The following is a 14,001-nucleotide window of genomic DNA, read 5'->3' on the forward strand; positions in this document are numbered from 1 at the left end:
AAGCCAAATTAAACTGGCAGAGCTGGAAATTTAAATTCTGTGGCAGTTCAAGTTATGCACTACATTTAGCTAAAAAAAAAAAATAAAAAAATAAGCCCAAACCAAAACCCCTAATTCTATTTTAAGGGCTCATTTTCCACAAATGGCTGAGCTGTTTAAGTTAAAGTGAATAAATACCTAATGAGCCATTAAAGTCTATAAGGTTCTATGGCCTCCAGGCACTGGTACCTGGATTCAGCCAATTATAGTTCCATAAGATAAGATGAAGACACCAGGTTGTTATTGGAATATATAAAGGTTGAAGGCACTGTTAATAAGTCACTACAGGATGTGATAAAATTGTTTAAACTGGTTAAAAACTCTCAATGTGCTTTGCCAGACACATTTTTACTGTCCCTTTCCTCCCCCCGAAAAGTCTCATCCCTCCTTTGTACAATATTGCATTAACACCAAAAGGTGATTTGTTTCTACATTTCCACGTTTTTAGCACATACTCTGGAGGTTATGAAATATTAATGGTGGCAATTCCTCAGCCACGGCATAGAGAGAATAGGAAGGAAAGGAAAGAAATTAGGAAATACTGTTAAAAAAACCAACAAAAAAAGCAAAAAAAAATCCCTGAAGCAACCATCTGAGAGAAGAGCCATAAATAGTGAAAGTTATATTTGCCTTTAAGCAATACCAATCCTATGGAAATTATTCTCACATTGTCCTATATATATGTCCTTAACATTTTTCTAAGCCGAAGAACTCAGCCTATCCATAATTAGAATTTTCTTGTGTTGAACATACCCATTAATCTTAAATTATTTTCCCACATGCAAGCACAAAGGGTTTGACTGTACAATCCAAACACAGAAGGAGAAACATATGAAAAATCACCCTGAACACAGGGGCTCCAGCCTTGCAAAGATTTGTGGATATGCATAATTTTCATCCCACTGGTTTAAGTTTTCCAGGGGGAACCTGTGTTTGTCTTTTCATTGCTTCACCCTTAATCATCCCTCTTATTCCTCTTCTTTTGAACCCTTTTGTGAGCTCAGCCTTGCCAAAAGCCAGGCCTGGGTAAACTTCTGACTTTCAGACTGCTCATAACATTTTGGCACTTCCTCTTCCTGTACCCATCTGTTTTCTCTTGGCTTTACCTGGGAGATTGTGGGGCAGAGTCTGTCCTTTTTATTGTGTGTCTGAGCAGCATTTTGTGCAGCAGCATCCTGATCTCTCTCCAGGGCTTCTTGCTGTTTCTCAGCTTAACGCAGTGATATTAAAGCAGGGCACCAGGGGGGCTCTCAATGGGACAATTCAGAGCCCAAGGTTAAGCAGATGAATAAATCTGTACAGAATCACAGGCTGCCTGATGGAGGCTGAAACATATCATTTGTTGAAATCCTTTTAGCAGGAGAAAATTATCTCCGTGCAATTTTCTTTATGACTTGAGGATCAGTTATTTAAAAAAAAAAAAACTGTGGCTCTGTCCTAAGAGCTGCCACATAAACCCATGGCCCACAATATATTTTTACAAGCACATTTTATAAACCTCAAGGGCTGACCAATGTTTCTGACAGGCACATTTCCATATTTTCCTTCCTCCTGCTTTCTCCCATGCCCACATTTCTGTTCACTCCTGCGAAAGGTGCCCTGCTCCACATGTACAATCTGGAAAAATCTGTAATATTTGTAAAATCTGTAATATTTGTAATTTTTTTTTTTAATTTGTAAAATCTGGAATATGCCTGTAAAATCTGGAAAATTGTAGCCCACCAGGAATTCTGTGAGACCATTTTACTGTCCTGATCTGCAGCAGGTGTCTATTGATGCCACAGGTGGGGTGTAGTGGTTTTGGTTTGTTAATTTGAGGTTTCACTGATTTTGAGATTTTGGGATAATTGTGGTGATGAGTGTGGTGGGTTTTAGTGTTGGTTAATTATTAATGTATTTTTTGTTGTTGTTGGGAGGTAGGATTAGGAAAGGTGAAGTAGGTTTAAAATTTAAAAGGGTAAAAAGAAAATTTATTAGCAGTTATGAAAGAAAGAGTAATAAGAATGAAAAGTAATAAGGATGAAAAGTTTAATGAAGCACTACAGGCTGCATCAGATCTTCAAGGCTGCGTGGAAAATCCTGTCCCCATCTATTTGGTAGGATGATTTAATTGATTTGGAGCCCCTGATTTCATGCCCAACCCTCTCATCAAAGCCCTGGGACAGCCCCTGCCTTCAGGGCCTCCTTTCTGGCACTGCTCTTTCCCTTCATGGCAACTCACAGCCCTGGATGGTTACAGAACTAAAAACAAAACAAAAGGAGGAGGAAAGAGGAGAAAGTTACACAGCAAAGCAAATAGGGAACATGACAGTGTGAAAAATATATTCCAAAGTACAGCAGTCCTATCTCAGGCAATAAAGAGAGACTGAAAGTTGGAGCATTTAGCCACTTTCAAATTGCTTTTGCATGAGCCCTGCCTCTTTGTGTGTTAAAGATTGCTCATGGCTGCAAATTAAATATTTTGGGAATTACAGATAGTGGAGACCCAGCATGCTAATGGCACTCGGAGGCATGGCTGTGTAATGAAATCTCTTTTTTTATTAAGGGAAGTTCTTCTCTGCTCTCCTGATTGTATTCCCAGGTTGTTTCTTTGGTTTTTATTTACTGTTCCTGGTGTGCATGAGGAGCAGCCTGTTAGCTACAGGCCAGAACCATCAGTTCAAGCCTGCTCTGAGCAGCTGGGGGCTTGTTGGTCTAAGATAAATTGATTTAAAAGTCACAAAATATCTTACATATATCACAAAATATCTTTTAAAAATATCTCAAAATATCTTACATACCTATAGGTGACAGGGAAAAAAAAAGTGAGGGATGCGTAAATTATTATTAATAAATAAAATTAAGATTATAATATATAAATTATAAATATAAATAAGAAATTATAAATTATATATAATATATAAACTATAAATTAATATTATTAATGAATAAAATATCATTGCAAATATTTTCACAACAAAGATAGATGACATATAGGTTGGATAGGAGGGTTAGTTTTCATTATTATTTTTAAGAGGTTCTGTTCTTTGCTTACTACAAGTGGAGTAACATAAGTGGCATTTAATAACAGTACAGTCAAATACATGTTCAAATTCCCACAAGAAAAGAAAGGCAGTCTCGTTGATTTGCAGCTGTAAGAAGATATTTAGAAATTAAAGAGATTGCTGGGTATAATAGTAATCTCATTTAGTATAAACTACAATTACCAGCATCACAAATGTAATGTGAGAGCTACCTGGAGAGACAAAGCAAGCTGGCAAGGCAGAACTTTCCCATCTGGGATGGGAGTTAAAGAAGAAGAAATAAAATACTAAAAAAAATACTATCTATACTAAACAGATAAAGACCTGAAATCCTCCTGCTTTATTCAGAATCTGCTTGGATAAGAGGAATATTGGCACTGGAATATTCCTTCCCTGGGAATTGGGTATTACAGAGAGGGAAACTGAGGCATAGAGGGATGAAGAGCTGCAAACACTGAATTTCTGTGCCTCAGCTGGCCTGCCTTTTGGGGACACCAAGAAAACTCCTCTCTTCTTGTGCCTGTTGAAGTTGTAGCCTCTGACTGATTTTGCTTTACAATCCAGGGAGGGAGCGGAAGACTCAAGACTTGAATTTTACTTTCCACATCTAACTACAAAACTGATCTGGCTCCTAAAATAATGTTGTAGAAACGTTTGGAAGAGCCTTTGAACTTAAAATGTAATATACAAGCCAAGGAGAAAAATTATTACACTTAAATTAAATATGGCAACAACAAATAAAGCAGACAATTTGTTGCACAGTATGGATTCTGAAGGAAAACACTGCATCCATTATTTCTTATCATTGCTCCAGGAAAGAAGTTCACAGCGAAGGCAAAAAATGAAGTTAGCAATGATTTTTTACTCGTGAACCTTTCTCCAGGGATGAGTTATAAAGGAAAAATATGTTGCCTGGAAGAAGAGAGAAGGCAAGAATTATTTATGTTTATATATTTAGTAGCACACTTACACCCATACTTACTCTGCTGTAGGAGAACCATTCAACAGCACAGTTCCACTTTTTCCTAATTTTGTCCAAATACATGAAAGAACTCTTTATTCAAGGAGCTGTAAAATATCCATGCAAGCTGATTCTTGCTTTTTTTTTTTCTAGGGAAAGCCGAGCATGAAGGCTTTCTAAATACCAGCTGGGTCACAGGGGAGCAATAACACTAACCCAGATTATTTGTATCCAAACGTGCAGGGCACAGGCTGGGACCTCAAAGGAAAACGGGCTGCTAGAACCAGGACAGAAGTTCTCCACAGCAGAGGGCCAGGGGAGGGAGTGCAATTAAGGAAAGGTGTCGATTTTAAAAGTAGTTCAGGAATATCAAAGAGTGGGGAGCCAGAATGATGAAGGTTTTTGGGGGGAGAGCAGGCATTTGATCAAAGGTAATATTACATGAAGCTGGGCATCCAACACCTTACCAAACAGGAGGCACTGAATGTAAATAATGAGTAAATTGAGGAAAAACTGCTGGAAACAGGAAGATGTGGAGGGAGCAGGACAGCCACAAACATAACAGAGCTGCCATTTATTAAGTTTTTCCCTTCATGGCAACTCACCAGCCCTGGATGGTTACAGACCTTAAAACAAAAGAAAAAGGAGGAGGAAAGAGGAGAAAGTTACACAGCAAAGCAAATAGGGAACATGACAGTGTGAAAAATATATTAAAAAAATATATTCCAAAGTACAGCAGTGCTCCAGCTGCTCAGGGGAGGATGGAGGGATTGAGTTTGGTGGTTCCTCATTTCAATGGCCAAACCAAACCTTGGAATCTTTGGGCATGTTTGCCTGCTACAAAGGCAATAGCAAACCTTTTGCAGAGGCATTGAAAAGAAGCAAAAATGTGTTTTCTGCCTCTGAAGGGGATTTAACCAGACCAACAGCCTGATGCTGCCCTGGGGTGATCCCTGGCCGTTCATGGCCAGGCTGACACAGCCTGCAGCTATCATTCATCAGGGTACATCAGTAATTAAGTGAAAGAAATGGGAGCACCCCAGATTAAGGCTCTGCACGCACCCACACAGTTTGTGGCATTGCAGCTGAGATTCTGAAGAAATGAAGATTCTGAGAGAGAGAAATCCCTTGGCAGTGTGGTGTGTCCCACCTGGACCTCTATCAGGGGTTTCCTTGGGAAATATCCTGTGTTGAATTATTAATGATGTAAACAAACAGGGATGGAGAACTGACACATTTCCAAAGGGAAAACAAAGAGCAGAAAGGCAGGAAATGGTGAAATATAGAAAAGCTGAGGAATGGAAGCACAGCCATTACCCATATTGAAGGATATTCCATGGCACAATAACAGCATTATGCCTTCTCACTCATGGTGGTGCTTTGGCAAATCCCTTAAGTAGATTAGAAGGAATTACAGACGCTACTGGACAAGTAAATCCCCTGCAAACAGGTAAAACAAGCATTTTTAGTGTGCACAGCTACCAACAAAACCATGGTGCAGAAATGAGTGGAGGAGCAGAACTTCCCTGGATTCCTGGTGGGGAAGCTGCTGAGGAAAATGGAGGTTGGGGATTTAAAGCCTTACTTGTTCCCTTCTGGTGATTTCCATGCTCAGCTGCTCCTCTTCCCTTCAGACAAGGTTCAAGATAAATTCCTTCTCTCTCATAAAATTTGAACCCTCAGCCACCTACAGGATTGCAGAAACCATCTTTGTGCTGCTTTATTTCATATCTCCATGTGTTGTGATGTGGCTTTTGCACTCAGGGAATTATATCCTGCATCCAGGTTAAGCTGAAGGGGTCCCACTGAACCTAAAGGTGTTAATTCCTCTCAAGGTTCTGCTGATTTTCACTCTACAGCTGGCATTTTTATAAACTAAATTTATTGTGTCCTTCTGCACTCCTCTAGTCACAAGAAATGCTTCAAAACACAACCCAGATCATTCCTTTAGTGAGCTGCACAAACAGAAAACCTGAGCATGTATCCATGTCCTCTCCAGCATCTTGGCTATTTGGATGGGTTTACCATCAAGAATTAAATGTCTTTTTTGTTAGCATTCAAAAGAATGCTTGGTTGGTGCCTCCAGACATTTTTCATTTCCCTCTTCAAGCAGGATTCAGTATTTATCAGACCTCCTCATGCTTCTCTAATTGGATTCTTTGCCCATTGGAAATGCACAGCAACATTCTCCTCAGAACAATGCACCCAGACAGAACACACCTTGTTTAAAAATACATAAGTACGTTTCTTGTTTGAGCACAGAAAAAACAACATTTCCAATTCCTCAAGAAACACTTCAAGGACATCAGAAGATGCAGGGCAGGCTGGTACTGACCCAGCAGAAGTGATACCTGTGATAATTTCACTTTAATCCAGTTTTCTCCTACAATCACCTACTGCTTATTATTCCTTGTCAATAACTTGGTTTGTATTTTGAAATGCTTCTCTTTGCCATTCCCTGAAGTTTCTGTACTCCTCAAGAAGCAACAAAGGCACCAAACACATCAGAAAACACACAGAGCACAGTCTTGTTCTTCAGGGGGCACCTACATCCCACAAAACTAAAATACCGACAATAATTTCCCAGAATATGACACTGCATTACTATTACACAGCAAGATTTACTGAATTTACAGGAGGATTTACTGCCTGAAGGACTGTGTGAAACAATGGCTAAAGAGTAGCAAAGCATTATTTTACAGTGCAGAGCAAAAAAATCTACAGATCTGAGAGAATTTTAAGGGCTACCATAGACTGCAAACTCTGTAATGATCTGGAGGCTTCTTCTGGGGGCTTCAGTTCCCAGAATCTGAATCTTCCTTTTACTTGAATCCTACTTTCCATATCTAACTACAAAACTGATCTGGCTCCTGAAATATTGGTGCAAAAAGGTTTGGAAGAGCCTTTGAAATTAAAATGTTATAGATAAGCCGAGGAGAACAATTGTTACACAAAATTAAATATGGTAACAATAAATAAACCTATAAAAAGGCTGTGTTGGGGTAGGACCAGAGAGTTTTGTAAAGGAAAGGTGAATATTGGTGTGAATGGAGGAAAATGGGGATTTCTGGATGTGGAGGCACCACGAGGGCACACAGCAGGTCTCAGAACAGCCTTTGTTTGTGGCACTCAGATTTGCAGCTCATCAGGCCTCCAAAAATGTCAAAAATACACTTTTCAAAACCTGCACATGGTCACCAGGCTAAGACAGGAGACATGAAATGGCTTGGCAGCCTGTGAACACTTTTAACCAAACTCCACACCCACAATCCCAGTGCTACCAATCAATTTTGGAAGCCTTCTCCACAGCCTCAGGTCAAATACAGAATTTTTTGGTGGGTCTGTGTGTTTCAGCACAGAAAGATTAAAATTCTCAGCATCCAGGACTCCAACAGGTGGGCAGGGCAGTGCTTAGGGAATGTGGCATCCAGCTCCCACAAAACCCCATTAATGTTATAGGTAACATTTTTAACCCCAGTGGAAAATATCACTCTCACCGGACATCCCAGTGTTTCCATTTCAGATTTTCTGCTCATCTGCATGACCCTGAGAGGATGTGAGAAGCCACACACGCACTGGAATAATAGAAATTAATCACTCCATGGAAAGAAGTGCCTGAAGTGCAGCCCTTTGGAATGAATGTGCCGCTCTCAGCAAGGGCAGGACTTCACTTACTGGACGTGCTCTGGCACGGGGCCAGGGGCACTGGATCAGTGTCAGGGTGGCTCCAGTGACTGCTCTGGCAGTGATGGAGCACTGGCAATTCCTCTTTTTTCACTCCCTCACTCCCATTAACACATGCAAATGATGTGCCTTGCTGCGTCGCTTGTTTTAGCAACCTCAGTTAATTCCCTGTTAACACCGATTTTATTTTATTTTTGTCGTGCCCAGTAGACATTCAAGCAGTCTATTTCTTTTTTCCTTTGGAGGAAGAGGAAAGAGAGAGAAACAAGCCCTGATGTGGAGAGATGAAGAATGGCAGAGCACCAAAGCACAGCAATGAATGCTGAAGGACTTTCTCCTTCCATTAAGAACCTGCTCAGGAGTCATGGGCTAAAATGCACACCAAGAGGCATCCAGACAGCAGAGGTGTTCATAAACTCCTGAACACACTTGTCAGCTAATTCTCCATTGTGGATAGATCCCCACAACTGCTGCAGAACAATGCTCTTTGCACATGCCTTTGTTTGGGACAGATTTTCCAGACAGATGCCACTCACTGGTGGCTGTTAAATGCTCCATCCATAAACCATTATGTGCTTCTGTATTGAGGTTTCTCTGCAACAGGCAGCTGTTTGACAGGGAATAAACTCCTGGGGACAGCAGCAAATCAAATTAAATATATCTCCACAGAGCTATCATAGGGGGCTGCGTGGCTTGATAGGCTGCATCAAGAGCAATAAACACACACAGGAAGAGCAAACCTGAGATAAATCAAGAGAGTCCAAATGAGCAAAGGGGCTGACAAATCACCAGGGCCTCTGTGAAAGCCATTAGGAGTTTCAATGATGATTTCAACAGAGCCACTATTTCAGCTGTCTGTCTGTGGGCAGGAAGGTTTTAATCCTATAAAAGTCAGAGATGATCTAATTAGTGTTCTTTTCTCCCTCACTTTATGAACTTGGTTATGGGGAATTACACTCACTGGTATGCCAATAAATAAATTCACTGAGGGGGGAAAAAAAGGAAAGAAATGGAACATGTTAATAGTTCAGATTTCATTAATTCTCTTTCCTAATATTTATTTTCCCAATATAAACCTGTAACCTGGAGTTTAGTATGGGCTAAGGAAAGAAAATTTTTTTCACAGAACAGAATCAAACATGGATTTGCCTCAAACACTGGCTTATTCTTATTGAGAATATTTTCTTACCTCCTACTTTAATGCATGCATCAAAGCCTATGGAATAAGGACTGGTAGAGACACAGGGAGGAAGGGAAACAGCAAAAGAGATGGCAACATAGTGAATAAATTCCTCTTAATTAATAAATTTTAACAATGGCCTAAGCATAGCAGTGAGCACTTCAGGGAAAAGCACTCTCATATCTTACTTCAATATATTTTATATCAAAAATCTGCTCTTTCAATCCTCCCTTTCTCAGCCACTTGTGTCAGACTGAATAGACTGAAATCCTCAGAATTGTTTCCTTCAGGAAAAGAAATGATGAATCTGTGTAGCAGTGAGAAGAGCCTTGTTCTGTTTTAAAAGCTCTCACTCCTACATCATTCATTCTGTTCAGGCTCCCTCAGCCAGCCCTGCACAGGCTCCTGATGCAGCTGGGGAGCTGTACTTTCCAACACCACATTTCATTGGCTTGATGGGCTCTGAGTGATCTTATCTAAATCAGCTGCATGTTAAAAACCAGAGGAATACACCTGTGCTGCTGTGCCTCACCGAACACATCCTTACCATCAAATATAAACTGTGCTTTTCCATGGTTGATCTGCCAAGGATCTGTGCTAAGAATCCCTCCATGGGCTGCTAGGGAAGAGGTGGGGCAGCAGCAGAGGACATCTGTGCCTACTTAAACCAGCCTGATATTATTTTAAAATTCAGTCCAATCAGTTTGAAAGCTCCTGTGCACCTCCATACCTAATTTTCAGCAGGGAGAAAAACCCTCAATATCAGAGGACAAAGTTGTGAGGATCAGGTATCACTGTGCTCTGACAGTGTCTGAGGGAAGAGATGAGGATCTGACTCCATGTTACAGAAGGCTTGATTTATTATTTTATGATAAATATTATATTAAAACTATACTAAATAGGATAAATATTATATTAAAACTATACTAAAAGAATAGAAGAAAGGATTATATTGAAACTATACTAAAAGAATAGAAGAAAGGATTTCATCAGAAGGCTGGCTAAGAATAGAAAAAGAAGGAATGATAATGATTTTGTCTTGGAGCTTGTGTCTCGGACAGAGCCCAAGCCAGCTGACTGTGATTGGCCATTAATTACAAACAACCACATGGGCCAATCACAGATGCACCTGTTGCATTCCACAGCAGCAGATAATCAATGTTTACATTTTGTTCCTGAGGCCTCCCAGCTTCTCAGGAGGAAAAATCCTAAAGAAAGGATTTTTCAGAAAATGTGTCTGTGAAAGTGCTCTGCTGTTATTGCAACTTCACAAAGATGCTTCAGCACCTTTTTCCCTCAGTGCTCTGGAGGTGGAACTGGGAGATAACCAGGTTCTTGTGAAAGCTGGACAAATCTCTCCTGATTTGAAGCCTTTGAAAGCCTTTTCTTGCACGGGCCCAGGGGAAATATCATCAGACAGCTGAATTCTTTGGAGCATTTGCTCCACTGCTTGGCCTGCAGGCTCTGAGCAAGAATTCCCTCCCCAGCTGTGTCCCTGACACCCAGAGCAGGGCAAAGCTCTGGGAACCTCACCTGGTGAGAGCACACTGTGAGCCCAGAGCTGCTGCTGCCCACCTGGAGAATACAAAGGGCACGAGGGGCTGGGAGCCAAACCGGAGAAATGCAGCAAGGAGAGTGCTGGGGCAAGATCAGCAACAGGAGGTGAAAATCCCAGATCCGAGGAAGAATTTTACTGGGGTGTAAAATGGAAGGTGTTGTTTAAAATTTAATTTAGATTTTAAATGTTGGGATAAGAGAGGCTGGGGAGCAGCCCTGCAGGAGGATCAGGCAGGGCTGCCCTGGGAGCCAGGAGAGCAAATCCAGCCTGGGGTGATTCAAATACAGAATAAACAGAATATTTATTGCTCAGAGCAGCTGTGGCTGCCCCTGGATCCCTGGAAATGTCCCAGGCCAGGCCTTGGAAGGTGTCCCTGGCCATGGATGGGATGGAGCTGGGGATTTTTAAGGTCCCTCCCTACAAACCCCAGCACTGTCCCCTTGCAGGGAGGATGTGCCATAAATCCAGCAGAGAGCTGCACGTTTGGAGTGGGACATCAAAGACCTGCAGTGCAAAATGTGCTTCATACACAATCTGAAGTTTGAGCAGGACTCAAAAGATGATTATTCAAAAATCCAATTAAAAGTTTATCCTTTGCCTAAAGGCATCCTCTTAACTCCAACAGAACTCGTTAGGAGAACTTTTTAGTTGCAGTAAAAATATGAAATTTCAAGGCTATCTCATCAGGAGAATATTCTCTGAAATAAAACCACAACAACATTTATTTTAAAAATTTAAGCAAACACAATTTAAATATTTAAATTGCATTTTAAATACCATTCTGGAACTTGAAGTCTATCTAAGTATATTCTGAGATACAGACTGTAATAATGTAAAGATTTTTTCCCTATTTAAAGTTCTGGCATGGTTTCCTTTTCTTCTGTAATTAGGCAGAAACAACATGTGTCATTTTAATTCTCAATCTTTCCCTTTCTCCACCACACCCCTAAACAGTCCCAAATTCTGACTCTGGCTAAGATTCAGTAAATAATTCCAATCCAATCCCCAGTAGTGGGTTAATGAATTGTCTCATTTAAAAGTCACATTTAGCAGAGAGTTTTGCAAATCTGCTTCAGTGACTGTTACTTTAATTTTCCTTCATACTTTTCATTCTTTAAAAAGAAAAAAGGCCTATTAGCTTCAACAATCTAGTAAAAATTACTTTTTTCTTAAAAATGGAAACAGAATATCTTTTATTTCCTCACCATCTGACCAGGTACTGTTTAATTGATCTCTTTCAGCCACAGCTGCTGCCTTCCAGAAATTATCTTTGTTAATTCTGCCCACAATTAAGAGATGATAAAGAGGAAGAGATGGATATTGATTGGCATTACACATAATATAAAAATGCCATACAACCTTCTGGCTTTCAATGCTGAGCTGTTGCAGGGAGCTAATGCATCCTGCAGGCAATTATGGCATCTCCAGGAAGAAACCACAGAAATCTGCATTTGCACATAATCATTACAGCCTTAGCAGCAGATTTTATTTGTTTGTTTGATTGTTTGGTTTTTTTTGTTTAAAGCCAAAATATCAGGTTACATCTTGCTGTTCCCCAGCCCTGCTACAGATTTATGAATATACATTCATTTATTAGATATAAGTGGCAAAAAGTGATTTTGGTTTGGTTTTTTTTTTTTTTTTCCTGAATAGTTTTAGGTATCCAATAAAACCCAAAACTTAAGACAGACTACAAAAGACCTTGACTATAACCCAGTTATGCTGTGTTAATTTCCTGGCTATAAGCATTTAACTTGGAAGGGACACACCAAGGCAATCCAGCTTTCCCCCACAACCTGTGGTTGATGCCTTGATGGAAGATTTATGTGGAAAAGTGACAATCACCTGCCAAAAAATTGGGTAAGTGTAGGAACACACCTGGACAGGCTCATGGCATCCCTTTAGGTCCATTTATCCTTTTTTCAGTTCACTGGGCTCCACAGTGAACATTTATACAACACCCAGTGCTTGACACTCACTTGAGAAAGATTTAGCTTGAAATTTCTTGAAAAATTCAAATGCTTTTGGAAGCACTAAAACCACCAGACAATAAATGTGATGGCTCATTCCTTATTTCCTGAAGAAAACAATGCTAAAAGTGTTTTCACTGCCTCTGATCCCTCCTTCCCTTTCCTCACAAGAGGGTGAAGAATCACACTGCTCTCACCTTACTCATCTTTACAACACCTTTGTACCCCTTTCCCCAAGGAGGAATTCCCACAGGGGGCACATTTGGTAACTTGTGACAGTCAATAAGTAAAACAAACTGCAGAGATACACATGGGAAATTTGTCTGTTCAAGCATTTCCTTCTTTTAGCAGTTCTGTGATGGCCCAGCACCTGTAAATGAACTGAAAAGTGCAAATCCCCCAGCCAAGCAGTGTCTGGGCTCTCAGTGCTCACACAGGGCACAGCTCAGAGCACAGCTCCCACTCAGCCACACACAGCTGGCACACAAAAAGGGACACAAAAAACACAGCCCTGGGACACAAAAACCAGTCCTGGGACACAAAAAACATACTCCTGGGACACAAAAAACCACTCCTGGGACACAATAACATTCCTGGGACACAAAAAACAGTCCTGGGACACAAAAAACACGCTCCTGGGACACAAAAACCAGTCCTGGGACACAAAAAGCACAGCCTGGGACACAATAACAGTCCTTGAACACAAAAACCAGTCCTGGGACACAAAAAACAGTCCTGGGACACAAAAACCAGTCCTGGGACACAAAAAACCACTCCTGGGACACAATAACAGTCCTGGGGCACAAAAACCAGTCCTGGGACACAAAAAACAGTCCTGGGACCCCAAAACCAGCCCTGGGACAAAAAAATCAGAGCCTGGGACACAAAAAACAGTCCTGGGTCACAAAAAACAGTCCTGGGACACAGAAAACAGCCTGAGTTGATCACAAACAAGCCCAAGTGACAGAGCAACACAATTTCTATTGATTTGCCCTCAAAGGCAGGATGCAGCTGTGAAACTGAGGTGGTTTTCTGTGCAGCCCCATCCAGCACAGCAGCTCCCACTGCTCACCGAGGAGAGGCACCAAAAGCAGCCTCTCCTTTTTCCTCTCCACACCCTTCTGTGCTCCTCAGAAATGGCACTGCAGTGGCACTCAGTGACAGGGACACAGAGGAACTGGGGGCAGAAATGGCACTGCAGTGGCACTCAGTGACAGGGACACAGAGGAACTGGGGGCAGAAATGGCACTGCAGTGGCACTCAGTGACAGGGACACAGAGGAACTGGGGGCAGAAATGGCACTGCAGTGGCACTCAGTGACGGGGACACAGAGGAACTGGGGGCAGAAATGGCACTGCAGTGGCACTCAGTGACAGGGACACAGAGGAACTGGGTGTCTCTGTTCTTTCAGTGTTGTGAAGACTCCCTGGGACAGAGCTCACTCCTCTCCAGGGACATTGTCCTGGTAAGTAGCACAGATGGTGAATATTTAATTTTTTTCTCCTCAGCATCTTTAATGCTAAAATTTCTCCTCAGTAGCAAGATGGAAAATCCAACAGAAAGACAAAAATCAATGGCCAGTGAAA

This window comes from Melospiza melodia, chromosome 13 (genome assembly GCF_035770615.1).
Source record: "Melospiza melodia melodia isolate bMelMel2 chromosome 13, bMelMel2.pri, whole genome shotgun sequence".
Lineage (NCBI taxonomy): Eukaryota > Metazoa > Chordata > Aves > Passeriformes > Passerellidae > Melospiza > Melospiza melodia.